We start from the raw sequence: 10,779 nt of genomic DNA, 5'->3' as shown, positions 1-10,779 counted from the left end.
ACCAAACCTTAAATCCAAAACCTAGCCTCAGGACCAATCCCGAGCCCCCGGGAAGTCCTAGTTCCACAGAACAAGGTGGTGGAATTGAACCCTGAACCCTTTGTCAAAAACCCTTGAAAATAACCCTAAAACCCCTTTCTGGAAACAGGGCAGCGCTACAGCGCTCTAAGGAGGGCGCTACAGCGCTCTAAGGAGGGTGCTACAGCGCTACAAGCAGAACCAAAATCCACCAGAAAGCATGGCCTAGCACTACAGCGCCCAAAGGCTAGCGCTGTAGCGCTAGTCACAGACAGGCAACACCTCATTTTCCCTTCCTGCGATTTCCTTGAGCCAAACTTAACCAAAACTTCTCCAAATCTTCACCAAACTCAAAAACAAGCTTATTAACACATTCCACTCATCCCAAGCATCCCAAATACTCAAAACCCAAGCACATGCATCCCTAATCTCAAAATTCACCATAGTTGACCCTAAACTCATAAACTCAGCAGAAACTAGTCAAAACATCAAAGTTAAAAGCTCAGAATTTATACCTTTGATGGAAACTCAATTTCAAGTTAGCCTCTAGACCTCCTTAGCTTGTTCTTCCTCAATTCCTTGGCTTGAGTTCCCCTAAAATTCCCATCAACTTAGCGTAGATACCATAAATAAAACTAGCCAAACCAGAAACTGAAAACTCCAAAGGCTTACCTCAAGTATTGGTGTGTTCCTGCTAACCCCTTGCCAACCCTTCAAGCTTAGCTTAGCATTCTTGTTACTTAGCTTAACCTAGCTCCCTTCTGAGTTTTTCTCCAAGAAGAATGAAGAGAAATGGTGAGAGAACCACAAACCGACCCTAAGAAAACTACTCTGTTTTTCTTCCTTTTCTTTTTCTCAGCCTTCTACCTTTTTCTACAATTCCCACTAAGTATAAAGCCTCAGCACACCTATCCCTTGCAAGCCAAATGACCATAATGCCCTCCCTTTTAATTTTAAACCTTTAAGTGCATCTAGGGCGTTTTGGTCATTTCACCCCAATTCCCACTAATTCCTCGAGTGTCTCTAATATTTTCCGCTTACCTCCCGATACCTAATTAATCACCAAATATATTCCTCATTATCAAAATTAACCTCAATTTATTCTCTAAATTCCCACTTATACCCCCAGGCTCGCCCCGAGCCGGGTATAAATCCCCGCCGTGACTTTTTCGCTATTCTGCTCACTAGGATCGTCTCGAATCACAGATCACAAATATATCCACATAATAATGTGGTCTCAACAATTATCACATATATATCTACAGTTATGCTCGCGACGAGCCAAAATTACAATTATGCCCTTCTAACCTAATCAGGGCCTACATGCATACTAATACACATAGTCATGAATCTCAAATATTTAAATAGTCATATAACATGCTTTAAATCATTAAATCACATATATTCCAATTATGCCCTCCCGGCACACTAATCTAGGCCCTTAAGCCTCATTAGTAAATTTGGGTCGTTACACGACCCTTGAGAACGATCAATCCTTTGGTCCTTTAACGGTCACCTAGTCATAACCAAATATGGAATCCCATCAATAAAATAAATCATAAAAAGGTTTATAATCTAAAACCTCACTCCCGGGATCCATCCCACACTCTCGGGAATCTCAATCTACCCAAACGGGGCAAAGGAACCCATCGTCGAGCCTTAAAAGCCATTCAGAGCCCTAAAAAAGGCTTGCTGGAAAATGGACCAGTGCTGCAGCCCTATTAAATGGCATTGAGGCGCTATTTCCAAGTCAGAGAGGCCCAGATCTCTTCCCTGCCTAGCACTGCTGCGCCCTGAGTGGCATTGCTGCGCCAACCACAGACCAGAAACTTTCTGGTTTCCTTCCTTGCGACTTCTCCTGAAAAACAACCCTTCAAACCAGCCCTAAACCTTACCAAAACATCCAATTCAACCCTAAATCATCATCTATATCACACCCTCATCAATGCCCAAGCATCCAAACTCAAAAACTCCCATTAAATCTTACTATCCACATCAAAATCCTCAACTGAAACCAATAGAAAAATAGGGTATAAACCAAAGATTTTCATAGCTGAATTCCTTACCTCAAGCTTGATTTAGATCCCCTTCAATGGTTCAACCAAGTTTATAACCTACAAACTTGATTTCCTAGCTTGATACTTCAAATTAGGGTCAAAAACTCTAAGGGAGAAAGAGAGGAGGTGATGATCGTGAGAAGGGAAAACAAATGCTCTGTTCTGAAATTTTCTACAACCAAAAGATTGATATATATCTTAGGGGTGAAATGTCTATTTTGCCCCTAGGTCGCTTAAATCCCTCTAAAGACTTCCAAGGGTAAAATCGTCCTTTCCTGCCTATCTCATTAATTATAATTAACACCCTCCAATTCCCGCTATTCTCAATATTCTCAAATACCAATAATTCATATCCCGTTACCCTTTAATTTCCGGCAACATTCTAATCACCAAATTACCCCGAGACTCACTCTGAGCCCCGAACTTAATCTCGTTATGACTAGACTGAAAACTTGCATTCCATGATCTTCTCATGCCGAATGGCTCGAACCAATCCACATACAATATGGTATTATTTATAGTTCACCCATATGCATGAAAATACACAATCACGCCCTCAACAGGTCAAATTACCAAAATGCCCTTACAATTAAAATTGAACCCATATGCATGCATTTACCATCATATAATAATATAATTCACATAAACATGCATATAATCATTAATATCATAATAAATCAATTATGGCCCTCCCGGCCTCCTAATTAAGGTCCTAAACCATATTTGGAAATTTGGGGCATTACAATATTGCCCCTAGGTCAATTAAATCCCTCTAAAGACTTCCAAGGGTAAAACCGTCATTTCCCGCCTATCTCGTTAATTATAATTAACACCCTCCAATTCCCGGCAACATTCTAATCATCAAATTACCCTGAGACTCACTCCGAGCCCCGAACTTAATCCCGTTATGGCTATACCGAAAGCTTGCATTCCATGATCTTTTGTATCGCATGCCTGGAAAGCCGACCACCTTCGTCGGTATTACCAATGACAATTTAAGCAATGTTTGTATTGTATTTACTTCTTGCATTTTCTTTTTTGTTTATGTAATGAACCTACAAGCAAAATTTAATGAAAATCGTGTGGTCCTAAAACACGATACAATGAATGTATTGCTTAAATTATGTATCAATAACAGCAACGCTTATGACTCGCCCGAACACTCGAAATAAGTGATCACATATTACAATTCTCCAATCACTTGGGGGTAGATGAGTATACTACAAGAAAAAAGATTTTTAGCTACAAAGAAATATGTAGCAAATGATATATATTTAGTAGCTAATACATTTTTAGCTACCAAATTTTTTGGTAGCAACTTCGTAGCTAAAACCCCGTCGCTAAAAGTATTTTGCTACCAAAATTTTTTGCAGCTAATAGTTCTTATTTGCTAATAAATTTTTAGTAGCAAAATATATTAAATTTAGTAGCAAAATAATTATTTTTGAGACTATTAAAATTGTTTTGCTACTACAATTTGGTAGCAAATTTCTTTTAAACTGGTAGCCAAAGCAATTGTCATTAAAATTTTAAAATCGAACAAAATGATTTTACTACCAAATTTTGGTAGCAAACAATTATTAAACTAGTAGCAAATAAATCTTAAATAATTTAAAAATATAGTAATTTTGCTACTAAAATTTGGTAGCAAAATTAATATACATTAAATTGTGATTTTTAATCTAATATATAATTATTTTTATTTTATTTTTTTGTTATTTTATTATTATGTCATTTCTAATTATTTGTTTATTATATATATAAAAAAAATATTATTAAAATACCCAAGCTAATTTTTATAAAATTAATGAGCTATATTTTATACAATTTAAGTGTTTACAATACCAAATCTAAAATATTATACAAACTAATTACATATACAAATCTACACAATACATCAAAAGTTCATGTTACTGCATGTGGATAGTGACTGATCTTTTCCTCATTCCCTTTCCCTTTTGGTTTCCAAAAGAGCTAGAAGTTCTTATATGTGAGTTTGTTTGATATTCTATCAATCATAGAGGTCACACAAAATGAAGAGCATGTAACACACTTCTCTTTTTCCTTTGGCCCTTTGAAATGTCCATTCATTTCCTCTTGTATTAGTACATCCTCTTGTATATTATCATGACACCCAACGTAAGAATAGCATCCTTCTGTTTGTCATGCTCCTTCAGTCCACTCGTTGATGATTGATTCAGTATCTGAATGTGGGTTTTCATATCCCAAGTGTTCTTGCCATTTCATTTTCTGTAAAAAGGAAAAATAAATTAACTTTGAAGATAACAGTAACACTCACGCTCATAAAATCTATTTTATGTGTCTAGAAAGGTTTCCTAATAAAACATTTCTTACCAGAAAAAAACTATACATGATAATATGCCCATCTTCTATATTTGTTTGTATGATGTTCATCAGTTGTGTTATATTTAAGCAAGACGAATTGTCCTTACTGTAAACAGTTGTGCCCTGTAACATAATACTCAAATTTCTCCAAACATTTTCTCCTCCATGAGCTTTTCTAGTAACCTCCAGTGAAGGAACGTAGAATGTAAGGGTCGAGACTATTTTGTTTCTTTCATAATATATATATAAACATGTATTTGCCATTTACAAAAAAAACTTTACAGCAATATCTGGATCGCTCATTCATATGCTCCACAATTTTATGACTCTTGCTGTTTATGAATTACACAGTATGCTCTAGTTCTTCCTATACCTGCACTGTAGTGAAAAAGAAGTTGAAGTCAATTGGGAAGAAGAAGAAGAATTGAAATTTGGAAACTATACTTGAAGTATCACTATGAATGAGAAGGAGAGAATACAATTAATCTTGCAAAGTGGGAAACGTGTGAAGTGGTTTGATGAATCAACAAAATTGATTAATATGTATTGGACAATAATACAAATATCTTTGACAAAAATTTAAAAAATTAACCTACTATATATATGCATATTCTATTTTTTAATAATAAAAAACTACTAAACTTATCTATAACCACACATTTGGGAAATAACAACTATTAATTATAAAATAGTAAATTTAGTTTTAATTTATCATAAGAGTGTAAAGAAGCAAATAATAAACATTAATTATAAAAATATAATTTAATATTTTCAAATTTGTATTTCATAAAAGATACATATCTATATACGTATAATTAAACACAAATGTAGGAAATAAAAGTATTGATTAAAAAAATAGAAATAACTAATTTGAATTTCTTAAAAAAGTTACTAGCTAAGAAAATTAATATATATATCTCTTCTATATATATATATATATATATGCAATATTTTTGTTTCAAATTACTTCAAAATAATAAATAATATTCAATTACGCTAATTGAGGAATTGGAAATCTACGGCTTGATTTTTTTTATTAAAACTTTCAAACTTACTTTAACCTTGAATTTTTATTTAAACTTTCAAATTTACTTTAATATTTTTAAATAAATTCAATAAAAAAATTGATCAACGCCTTTACTTAGTTTTTTGTTAACGTGAATGATAAAAATATCAAACTTGATATTTATGTTTCAAATTTCTATGCACTAATAAATAATATTCAATTACACTGATTGGCAAATTTGAAATCTAAGCCTTTATTTTGGTATTTAAAATTTGTTTTATTTGAAAAAACTGTGACTAAATACATGATCAAATCATTCAGAATAAATACTCTCTAAATTTAATCCATTCTGTTGAGATCTTTTCAAACAATATTAAGTTTAAATTAATTTTAAAATAATATATATAATTTAACATCACAATCACATTCTTATATAAGAGTTACCATATCAATTATTTTTATCAACATAGAATTTTTCTCTCCAACCAATATCAAGTATGAGAGTACATCATAATTACATCTAACTCAATTTCTTTATAATCATAAAGCATTGATTGTTGTATTATTTAAATTGATTTACAACTCTTTTTTTTTTCCAAATCAGGTGTTCAATCTATGCAAAGTTCCAAGGTAAATCTTTATTGTCACATAAAAATATTGCAAATTCAATTTTTTTAAAAGAAATTATACTATTCATCTTATACAAAATCAGTTTTTATCTCAAATCAAGTAGTGAGTCACAAGAATCACAAGGTACAATTTATACAAATTCAATTATAAATAAACATATTCATCTTTTACAAATCCAATTATAAATTAATATATTCATCTTATAGAAATTCAATTTTTATCTCTAAACAGGTAGTGAATCACAAATAAGTGAAGTTGGTTCATATAAGATAAAGTTCAACGAAACACGAATCACAAGGTACATCTTATACAAATTGAGTTATGATTTTCTCTATTCATCTTATACAAATTCTTGAAAAAACCATGAGTAGAGTTTATCAAAATTAAGTCCAACTCAATTTCTTTATAATCATACATCATTGATATATTATTTAAAGTGATTTACAACCCTTTTTTTTTCTCAAATGAGGTGGTCAATCTACGCAAAGTTCCAAGGTAAATCATTATTGCCACACAAAAATATTGCAAAATTATCTTATACAAAATCAGATAATGAGTAAATCAGCACGAATCACAAGATACAATCTCATTTCCCATACAAATTCAATTATAAATTAACATATTTATCTTATAGAAATTCATTTTTATCTCAAATTAGATAGTATTTAGGTACCATCATATACAAATTCATTTATAACCTATAAACCACACTTGCCTCTGAAAAGTATATTTAATAAATCCTATAAATCCTAAATAATATATTTAATATAGTAACATATAAAAAAATATTAACATATAAATATAGCAACGACCACATAAATAAATAGTTAATAAATATAATAACCAAATAACATATTCAAAATCATGCAATATTCAAACAAATTTCAGAATATAGTAACAAAATAACATACTCAAAACACATGCAATATTCAAACAAATTTAAGAAAGAATAGCTTTATAGTAAGAAAATTACCTAAAATTTAAAATATTGGTACCTCAGAATGCTATCAATAAAGGTCAATCTTTGACCCAAACCAAACTACTACCATTTTGGAATATGATTAGAAGACTTGTCCTATTTTTCAGCCTCCCTAGGTATTGTCTCTACCACAACAAAACAATAAGTTTACAACCAGAGAACAAAAACAACAAAGTATAAAAAAAATTATAAACGAATAGAACCAAAACTACCAGAAATTTTGAAATTCAACGCCAAATATTACACAAACCTGTAACCCCAAAAAAGCTAATATTAGAAACTATTTATTGCCTAATAATATGTTTGGAGGAAACTTTATTAAAGACAAACCATAATAGGGGTACTAACATCAACAAAAGGGACTACATAGTAGAAAACATAGTAAAAGAAGTTGCTTTCTTCTTAAAGGTCTTGTGATTATTTAAGAAAAGCACAAATACAAAACACACCACCCATAACAAAACGAAAAGATAAAACAAAAGGCAGTAAACTTCATGCAAAAGTCCTACAATATATTTCATAAATAAACCTTAAACTTGCTTTTGTCAGATGACTGCACTCGGCAAACAAATCCAGCTTGTGCTTCCTCAATTACAATGACTCCACTATAGTTCAAGAAAAATGATAACTCCCATTAGAGAACTTGCATAAAACCCACAATAGGAGCTTCAAATTTACCATTATTTTCTCCATTGAAAAACCCACTAGAAATTTTGGAACTAAAACCCATAAAAGAAGCAAAGATAAAGCAAAATAAAATCAATACATTTCTGGGTTGCTTGCCATAAAAAAGCTCTGTAATTAAACTTAACTAATATAAACATAATTAGTGAGCCTCCTAAATATCACTATAAACCATTTTTATACCCTAAAGCATATAAAAAAAATTACAAAAACCATTAATTCACCAATACTTATTGGTGGATAAAAGTCTTGAAATGGGACATCATTTCCTGAGTTTGAAGTTGAGAAAAATTAGAATTATGCAGGATTGGAAATGCATGACCAGCCATTTTATACATAACCATTTCCACCTTCCTTGAGCTAGCCAAAGCATTACACAATGCCAAGTTTCTGTCTCTCAATATATCCATCTCTGAAACACACACCATTACAGCTATATTAGACCACAACTTGGCCAACAAATACACAACAGAATTAAACAGAATAAAAATATACTCAAAAAATACTTAGATTAGAGGACAAAAAAACATAATTAAATTATAAAAATATTTCAACAATACACAAACAAAAAATTAATCACACACAAAAAAAAAGAAAAATTAATGAGAATACACACTTAATTTGATAAATAAGATGGTGAAGAAAGTGGCCCAAGCCCAACACTCGATCACAATGACTAAATCAATATTATGATTGAAATTAAATTTGTAGTGAGGATATAGAACAAATCTGAATATATACACACACATACACAAGACGAATAACCAAAACTTACAGGCGTTAAAGCAAGAAAGTAACTTAAACAAAAAAAATTGTATATGTTTGTTCTTATTAATACATACATAAGTTTGAATAGTCAACATCCCAATACAATAAATACAAATTAAACTTAGAGACTACACTCCTTATTACTCCTTAATGTAACCTCAATTCGATGTAATGATTATTCATTTCTTCCACAAAATTCCCAAGAAGACAAAATCTGTATCCTAATTTCTTGGTCTCTAATAATGGAAATGCATTATTACCTCTTGTTTGAGCTCTTTGTTGTCCTTTCTCAGTCATTCCAAGACCAACCTATATATATACATAAACATGAAAATTGATTTTCCAGTAATTGAAAAATACACATATATATATATATATAAAGAAAGAGAGGAAACTAACCATAGCTCGTGGAAGACATGGCCGCAAATGGATATAGCTTGAAGATCTTCAACAATGGCCTTCAGATCTTCGTAGCAGATTGAGCAAATGGTTTTCCCAAAGGTCTTGTTGCCATTGACCATCTCTGTTAGGGTAAAATATATATACATGTGAAAAGAAGAGAAGAGAGGCAGAAATCACTCCTGGTCTAGTTTGGGTTTGGTGTGAAAACAGGCGAGGTGAGGTGGCGCAAGGGTGGTCAGATGGTGGTGAGGGCTAAGTTGGGGTCGTGTCTGGGTTCGGGTCACCTGACTTCAGGGTCGCGCACGAGGGACGCCGAGATGGGTCTGGGTGATTCAGACACTTGCACTTGGGTCCTCATGACCCGGGTAGGACCGTTGAGGTGGGAGATGGTGAGGGAGGGGCAACAGGGTCTGACTGTTTTTGGGTGAAGGGAGATGGAGCTGATGAAGATGGTGGTGGTATGAGGGAAAGAAACATAGGGTATGAGGAGAAGAAAGAAGAGATCAGAGAAAGAAAGAAAGAGGGGCGGCTGAGTTTGGCTAGCTAAGAATGTGGAGAGAGAATAGGGTTTCAACTTTTAAAATAATAATAATATATTATAATTATATAGAAGGAAAGAAACATAGGTCTAAATTCTGGTTTCTTTTTATTATTACATTCAACGTCTCTGTTTTTTTTTTATTATTATTATTATACATTACATATAAGTCCAAAATGCCACCTAGTCTACTTGCAAATACTCCATTAATTTTTAATGACCTACAATTTTAATCATTGAAAAAAACTTTTATCGTACGTAGTGTAAGACATCATAGGGAGTCGATAAAAGTAAAAATTGTTGTATTGAATTAAACACATTAGAATTAACATACCAACAATTTAGAGCCAAAGAAAGTACACAAAGCAAGTAATTTAAAAATAATATTATTTATATCTATTTTTTACTTTTTTTGGTTGAAAATAAAAATTATATATTTAAAAATAATATTGAGCTCCATCATTATCTTTGTCAAATTTGTCAAAATGTAGGGTGTTTGGATTTACATTTCAATTTTATTCATAATATTTAATTGCTTCTGGTCAACTCTCCCAAATAATTATTTTCTCTATTTTTGAGGTAAGTCTTTAATTATAGCTTTTATTTTTTATTTTGGCTTGTCGATTGTTGTAATTTATTAATATATTTTTAAAGAGTAATTTGTAGAAAAAACATCATATTTTTTTCTTTGTAGCACTTAAATACCCTAATTTTTATTTTCTTGATAAGCGTAGGTTCCTGCTTGTTAAGTGTGATATAGACACATATGTGGCCGTCTTTGATTGGTCCATGTCATTATTTTTTATTTAAAAATTCATTTTAATATTAAAAAATTATATTAGAAATAGAAAATGAAGATTTGATTTAAATGTATGTTTAGTTTATTATTTAGGTTTTATTTTCATTTAACTTTAGAATTTTATATATTAAATTATTTTAAATTAGAACTTAAGCTAAGATTTTCTAAAGTTTTTTTCATTTTTTATTTTTATTTTACTATTTTAATTAAATTTATAAATGAATAATAATTTTAGTATGTAAAATAATTTCTCCTTCAAAAATAATATTTAAAGTATTTTTTAAATGTTTTTGAATTTTTTTTATTAGATTTTAAATAATTTTTTAATATTTGAATGAAATTTTTAAATAAAACATTAAAAATAATGGCATGTACCAATTAGAGCTGTAAATGTGGGCCAGGCGCCTGGCCCACATTTTCGTACCTTTGATAAATTTGGATCGGGCCGGACCGGCCCATTTTTGAAAGAGTAGGTCCAGCACGGCCCATGTCGTGTCGGCCCACTTTTTATATTCGGGCCCAAATTTGGGCCCACTTTATTATTGCCAAAAA

The 10,779-nt window shown here is 31.4% G+C and overlaps 1 long non-coding RNA gene across 1 annotated transcript; it reads right to left on the bottom strand.

Moving 5' to 3' along the window:
- Positions 1-3,992: 3,992 nt before the first annotated feature.
- Positions 3,993-9,481, bottom strand: LOC133777484 (uncharacterized). The gene is made up of 5 exons (XR_009868614.1): positions 8,888-9,481; positions 8,749-8,797; positions 7,031-8,132; positions 4,431-4,799; positions 3,993-4,325 (listed from the first exon to the last, which is right to left on the bottom strand). It is a non-coding gene; the product is annotated as an uncharacterized LOC133777484 (long non-coding RNA).
- Positions 9,482-10,779: the final 1,298 nt, after the last annotated feature.

The sequence above is a fragment of the Humulus lupulus genome, chromosome 5, assembly GCF_963169125.1.
Source record: "Humulus lupulus chromosome 5, drHumLupu1.1, whole genome shotgun sequence".
NCBI lineage: Eukaryota > Viridiplantae > Streptophyta > Magnoliopsida > Rosales > Cannabaceae > Humulus > Humulus lupulus.
The sequence above is the reverse complement of the archived record's forward strand: the minus strand, read 5'-3'. Positions and strand labels throughout refer to the sequence as shown.